This window comes from Gambusia affinis, linkage group LG07, assembly GCF_019740435.1.
Source record: "Gambusia affinis linkage group LG07, SWU_Gaff_1.0, whole genome shotgun sequence".
Classification (NCBI taxonomy): domain Eukaryota; kingdom Metazoa; phylum Chordata; class Actinopteri; order Cyprinodontiformes; family Poeciliidae; genus Gambusia; species Gambusia affinis.
This window is the reverse complement of record NC_057874.1, coordinates 28,353,537-28,360,997: the sequence shown is the minus strand read 5'-3', so window position 1 is coordinate 28,360,997 and position 7,461 is coordinate 28,353,537. Positions and strand designations below refer to the sequence as shown.

Below are 7,461 nucleotides of genomic sequence, written 5' to 3'. Positions count from 1 at the left end.
CGAGAGGCGGGGTACACCTGGACAGGTAGCCAGTCCATCGCAGTCTGTTCATTAGGATAAATGAAATTATTGGCTTTCATATTTTAATTTCACAATTTTCATAATCTACATGAGAAGCCACAATGGGCGTTTCTTCTTGAAACTTATGAAAGGTGGCAACCCCAGTTAGCACACCTCATGTTATAGAATATCAGTTAGCATCTATGATGGATCAATAGTGTGATTCTGTTGTGTTCATTGCAGCTCGGCTGCTTGCTTTTAACATGGGTTTAATTCACCACTTCATGATAATTTTACTCTTTCACCAGAGTCATCTGGCGGGCTGATGAGTTTAAACTTAAATGGCTTTGTGTTCTTTGTTATTGTGTTTAACATTGCTTTGTCACTGTTGATTATTCAGGCCTGTGCATGAGGGGACAGAAACCAGTAGCTCCAAAATTAACCTGAATTGGAGCTTGTCTGAACTGAACAACTTTGTATGTCAAAGCTACCCACACATCAGCCTAAATCTGGTTGGCTTTGAACTGGCAAGAGCTGGAAAAGGACGAAAGGTAAAAAAAAAAAAATTACAAGTGAATTCTGTAAGGGAGCTGAAGGAAAAGGTTGGCAAAAGCAGATCCTACATTTTGCCACGAGCAGATGTGTCACACGTATGATTGTTTTTTACACAAAAATAATTTTATGTAGTGTGGTACATCCAAAGTAATATCTTCCACTATAATTTGAAATGTCTTGGCCATGTCTAGGAAACCTGTCAACCTCAGCAATGTCCAGGAGTTTGTTTGCAGAACCCTCAACTGCACCAGAAGTACAGGACGTCTCTCCAGAGGTTGAGAGAGTACCAACAGACAACATTTGGAGGAAGAGCAGGTCATTAATTTAAAAAACAATATATGCATTTTTGTTTTATAACTTATTTCTGATGTTGACTTTAACAATCTCTGTGCTGTACACTTCTAGATTGGCGATCTCTGTGGTCCCAGCAAGACGAAGAGTATGAAGAGTCTTTTTTAGCAGACCAAGAAAATGTGAGTTAACATTTTAGTTATCATAATTTGTTGTCGTTGCTACTCACATTTTAGTTTAGCTTTAGTTCTCATGTTTTAGGCAATTGAAAGAACCATCAAGTGACCGACTTATCACCACTGTCCAAGAACAAGTAATCATAGTTTGAGTGTAAAGGCAAACTTTTTAAATGACTAGTGACACCAAAAACTGTTAAATTACTAGAAAAGTCTCTTTCCTGTAATGTCGTTTTGTTAAGCTGCCATAACAAATTGTCTGTCTTTTACCAGTGAATATACAGTATATTGGGTAATTTCTTGCATAAATGCATACTTTTACATACTATTTACAATGATCATGCTTAGTCATGGTTTGTCTTCAAAATGTTTTGATTTATATTTACTTACAAGAAATGCAATGTCATCACCAATATAACAAGATTGAGGAGGAACAAGGACAGACATTTGACACATTTTCTTCCATGTCTTTAAGAGTACACACTGGATACTTTATTACAAAGGTCATAATTTCAACATTTTGTCTTTCAGAAGGAGAATGCAGTCCCATTACCCTTGGAATGATACTGGAATTTGCTTCTGGAGCATCCACGGTACCTCCACTGGGCTTTCACCATCGTCCACAAATTGAATTCCTCCATGAGTCTAACAGAGTCTTCCCAGAAGCAAATACTTGCCTGATAGTACTCTGCCTTCCTGTACACCCAGACTATGAGTCTTTCACAAAGTACATGACAGACGGGGTGCTGCAGGGACCTACCTTTGGTGTTGCATAATCAGCTAATAACTGTAATAAGCATTTCTTTTAAAATAGAGTTGGAATGTTTTGAAAAGTTAAGTATTTTAAAGCAAGTTATAGTAAAGGTAATGTAATGGCCGAAATATTGGAATGTAAATACAATATTGGCTTCTCTTGTTTTTTGCAAAGAATAGGAGTCTTTTTAACCACTTTTTGGTTTCACAATTTAAAGGTGTACATTTAAGCCACACTGCAAATCAAAAGGTCTACTCTGGTAATGAACACTGCTCAATTGCTCTCCAGAATGTGTAATTAATTTGTCATATCTTTAAACACCTTAACATTTATAATTAAATCTGAAAGGTTACCTACTCATGTCAATTCTGAGTTTTATTTGTAGTAATTGTAGCTTTAGAACAATGCATTTGATCAAATGTTCTGTGACATGTACTTAAATCAATAAAGCATTTGCAGTTTCTGCACAACAGGCCTGGTATTTCTCCTTCAGATCTGAAATATGATTGACTGCAAGATTAAATGACTGAGGTCGGTGCCAACTGAGCCTGGTCCGAGGTGGTTCTACAACTACACTAGGAACCTCTTCAGCAACAGTGGTTGGTAGTGGCCAAAGGCCATGCTGTTGCAGAGTCTCTGATTAGCTGGAACTTTCACCAAACACGTTGTTAGTTGCTGTGCTGTTTGCCAACATCCGTTCAGTGCAGATTTCTGTTGGTGTTTTATTGTTTTCTGTATGCAAGGAATGGTGGTTCCACGCCTTTCTGAATTGTTCCAGTCGGTTTTGAATCTCAGGAAGAAAAACTATGTGAAGAGAAAGTTTGTGCACATCATTGCTGGGATCCAAGAGGGCTGAATCTTTAAGATTATAAAATGTGCTATAAAATGGTTCCAGAACATGTAAAACCACATCCCTCCAAAGACGCTCAACTCTGATTATGGATGGATTCCCCAGTTAGATGACTCCGACGTTCATCACCAGTGCCACATTCTCTCCACTATGGTCTGACCTCACTCTAGAAGGTAAACCATAGAGGCCTGTTGCCTTGAGAAAATGAAATAGCACTGTTGAGGTGTGATTGTCTGTGCTGCAGTTCAAGTAGGTAACTAAGCGAGAACATCCATTGATGCCACCATGGACCACAAAGCCCCACCTTGGGCCAAATGAAAGTCGATCTGCTCTTTTATAATATGAATAACTGGTCTACCTCGACCACCTAAAATAGAATCATATTTTAGGTGGTCTTAGCATAATGTTTACTTTATACATCTGTTTTTTTCTGTTTGTCTATATCTGTCTATCCTCTGCAGGTGTCCCTGTATCTCCTAAAGGTGACACTATGCATTTCACACTGTGTATAAATTTATTTTGATATACATAATTTCCTGTTACAAATGCATGAACACAAAGCTTTCAACTTTTATAGACGCTGGAAAGCAACTTAAAGTGTGAATCAGACATGAACCGGGGTGCGCTTTTATTTTCAGAGGAGCTAAAGGATGGGTGTAGTGTAGTATGTCAAAATCAAGAGCTGGCTGGCTTTACTATAATTTCCGAAAAGGCAGATAGCTTTACCACAGTATAAAAACTACATCTGGTTATTACTTGAACTGGCCCGGGCTGCGGAATATTAATATCAATACAATAAAATCACGCTCTCCGCATATCCCATACTGAAGAGCTCTTTCTATATTGTGGCATTTTCTTACAATTTTGTCCAAAACTGCCAGCGCCATTGAATTTGTTCAGGCAATTGTTTGGACAGCTCAGTACAGCCAAAGAGGGGCTTACACGCAATCTCTTAATTCAGATATCTAAAATTGTAATTCTGACTAGTCATAATTACGTTCGAGATATCTTAAATTATAATTACGGATGTGTGACCCTTCTAATGACGAATCCGATGACGTCATATGAGATATCTTGAAAGGAATTTTGACTAGTCAAAATGAAATTGAAGATATCTTGAATTATTATTCTTCCTAGTCAGAATGTAAATACAGATATCTTAAATTACCATTCCGGATAGTCAAAATGTAGTTTTGTCTTGTCAAAATGCAATTTTAGATATCTAGAATGTAATTACGGATAGTCAGACGAAACCGAATTTATGTTAAAACGGCTTGCCATAGTCCCATCACTAGAAGCCTTTTCCGTCGAGGTAAGTTTGATTAACGTTGGCTACGTTACAACCAGTTGTATAGTGAGAGTCTTCAGCAAAATTTTGTTCACCTGTGAAGATCTGTCGGGAGCGCGCCACTGCAGTTCTGTTGAAATTTGTAGTCGCTAATTTTAATAAGGAGTTAAGTTTTTTTTTTAATAAATAGCTTTATTTCTCATTCTGAATCGTTTCTGTACTGTCCGTTCTTTCTGTTGAGCCTGTCCTGCTTCAAGCATCCATTATCCTTTTGGAGTTCTTAGCAGTTCACAGCTACTAGTAGTAGTACTCGTTTCTTTTTTCTAACTATATTGGGACCAATACGCTGTGGTAGAACCGTTTAATCTCAGAAATGAAAAGAAGGAAAAAACGCACTAAGAGGCACACCTGGCGAAGCAACAGGTGGTTCTGGAAGAGCGCAGTGGCGCCCCCTGGAAGGGAGATCAGCAATGCAGTGCAGCAGAAACAGGCACTCAGAGGGAAATGTAACCGTTTTATTTTAAAACACTGGGGATTAATCAGAAATCTAACGTGTCCTGTGAAGCTCATTTGTAATATTTGAAGCATAAATGTCACTTTAAGATCTGGTTCAGTGGTGTCCAGATGTTTTTTTAATTTTATTTTATGTTTTGCTGTTAGCAGATCTCATGGAAAAAAGCCCTTCATGAATGCACTGATGCAGCTCAGTTTGTATGTTCTCAGAAATGAAGAGAATTTTTCTGTTTTTCTATTTTTGGGTTTTTTGTGTGTGAAGGTCCTCGTATTTCACAGGAGCTCTGAAGCACCTGACCCTGAAGGCCAACATGGCGCCTTTCCATGGGATTTGTTAACAGCACTGATTAAAAAGTAGAGTAACACCACCCTCAACTATCAGGGCTCGGTTATATAATATTTTTCTGATAGAAATGGGAAATGAGACCAAAAACTAAATAAATTAAATTCCTTTTGAACATTTCGCTGGTGTTGAATTATCACACAGCCCTGCCTCAAAATATAGAAGTTTATATTTATATATAAATCAATGTTAGAGTCCTGTACCTGTCGGCAGTAGAAGCAAGTTAGTACATCTCTCAGTGTTCCTGAGCCAGTGCCTGTGTAACTGGGTTTATATTGTTAGTTATATAGTTCCACAAAATGTTTTTCTTTAATTTATTTGTCCTTTTATATTTGTCTATCCTCGTGTTCCTCTGTGTCTGCTATAAGGGGTTTGGTCCTCCAGCTCCGCCCTTCTTTCTTCTTCTTTTGTTCGGGGTCCTCCAGGACCATCATAAATACTAAGTTATTAATTTCCTCTTCCCTTTTGTTACTTGTTCCACTGGGGAGAGGCAAGTTTTATAATCCGTCGTATTCCTTTCATTTATATTGTTCGAATGTTTATTTTTCTGCCTGTATTAATGATGGATATTTTCAGTTGAGTTGCTATTACGCCTTTATAACATCTGATGCATGTTAATACTGTTATTTTGTATAGATCTGGCTGGCGAACTGGAGCACATGCTATATGCTAATGCTAATGTCTCCCGATTGACAGGATAAATAAACGGAGACCGCCTCCAAACCCTGATTCGGAGTTTTGTGGTTTGTCTGATCACCACACACAACGCAGAAGTCCACCGGTCACACTTGGTGCCGTGACCCGGATGATGGTATCGTCGCTCTCATCGGATGACTGTTTTGACTCCATTAAACTCTTCTGATGGAGAGAAGACGTGCTCTCCCTCACTTCATTTGTTACCTTTGTGACAAGCTTCTTGTGACGAGCCTCACATTTATTATGATGGGCTTTAAGTTTCTGCAGGCGACGAGCTGCACGTGTTTGATCCATTTGCCTCTGCTCCTGTTCAAGCCCATATGTCTCATCTGTAGCTGTTAAACTTGAACAGCTGGGTGTAGACTCTACTCCACCGTCACTCCTATCACTGGATCTACTTCTCTGGTTGGCATTTTCCATTTTCTTTAGCTAGATTGCGCCTCACTCCTCGGATGTTAGCATGAAGGTCTGCATGTTAATACTGTTATTTTGTATAGATCTGGCTGGCGAACTGGAGCACATGCTATGTGCTAATGCTAATGTCTCCCGATTGACAGGATAAATAAACGGAGACCGCCTCCAAACCCTGATTTCGAGTTTTGTGGTTTGTCTGATCACCACACAACGCAGAAGTCCACCGGTCACACCTGCTTCTTCTGTGTTGTCTGGCAGTATGCACTTTACATTCAGTGTTTTTCTCATAATCTCTTCACCAGAGAAAGCAGTACAGTAATAAGGTCATGTAAAGTCTCAGCATAGCGTACAGTGATCATTATTACATCTTATGGATTTGCTGGACAGGGGGGAACAACAAGATCCTCATAGATTAATGTGTCATTTGTATCTTCCTCAGTATCAAGAATGGGACCAAAAGTAATTTCTGAATCATCAAAAAGTCCTGAACTATGTTGGACGTCTACAGAATTACTCCTGGCTTCCACCTCCTGCAATGGATTATTTTCACTGCTACTGCTTTCCAAGACAAATACGACTTCAGATGGCACCACTGGTCCTTCATTGAAATAAAAATCTTATCTCCTGCCCAAATATTCATAATTTTTCTGATTCTTTCTTTTATTTTTCACCTCATAAGTCTGAAATGGATGCTTAAGTCAAATTACCTTTAGAAAGAAAAAACTTAATGAGTAAAGTTGCTCTAAAAACATAAAACCAACTTAAAACATAGTTCAAGTTTGTTTGGCTCTGGTTTAATGAGTCATCTGATTAATGTTGTTTTAAATTTAACTTTTTGAGTCGGAATGTTTTGTTTATTGTTTATTTATCAAGTTTTTGAGCAATTTTCTTAAGACATGATATGAGAATTTTTATTTAACTAAAATAATGTAGCCAATAAAAATACAAGTTTACCATAAAAAATGTCTTAAAATTAAGAGTAAAAAGTTGCTTTATTGAGAAAAAAAAAAACTCTATTTATGACTACAACCAGTTCCAGTCTTTTACCAAACTTTCTTTCTGACAAGTGGAAATCCTTAAAGGGGCAGTATAATCTAAAACCAACTTTTAAAAAAAATCTTTCCGTCATGTTGTGACGTTTTTCCCTCATCAGAACCAAACCCAGAGTGTTGTCTTGATTCTTTCATGCATGTTTGAGAAATTCTTAACTACTCTGTCTCCATGGCAACCATTCAGCTGTGTAAAACACCTGGTTGGACCAAGACCCGCCTTCGAGGCATAGCTCCTCCCCACACAGCTCCTTCAGACTAGCCAGCAGCAATTAGCAAACACCTGGTGCAGCTGCAGAGCTCATTATAGGAGCTACTTCTCAGAGCAGCGTTGGTAAAAACGTTAAAAGATTAATAGAGGAGCCATTTCAGGATGAAAACTGGAGTTTTAGAAAGAGCAGGAGTTTTTAAAGAGACAGGCCTGGGCGTGCTGTGGTGGCGTAGTGGATAGCGCGATCCATGTTAGAGTTCTCAATGTGGCCGTTATGGGTTCGATTCCCGGACCCGGCGACATTTGCCGCATGTCTTTCTC

The 7,461-nt window shown here is 38.6% G+C and overlaps 1 long non-coding RNA gene across 1 annotated transcript; it reads left to right on the top strand.

Annotated features, from left to right (window-relative positions):
- Positions 1–479: 479 nt before the first annotated feature.
- On the top strand, positions 480–3,213 carry LOC122833850. The gene is made up of 4 exons (XR_006371065.1): positions 480–551; positions 747–870; positions 961–1,028; positions 1,554–3,213. It is a non-coding gene; the product is annotated as an uncharacterized LOC122833850 (long non-coding RNA).
- The last annotated feature ends 4,248 nt before the right edge of the window (positions 3,214–7,461 follow it).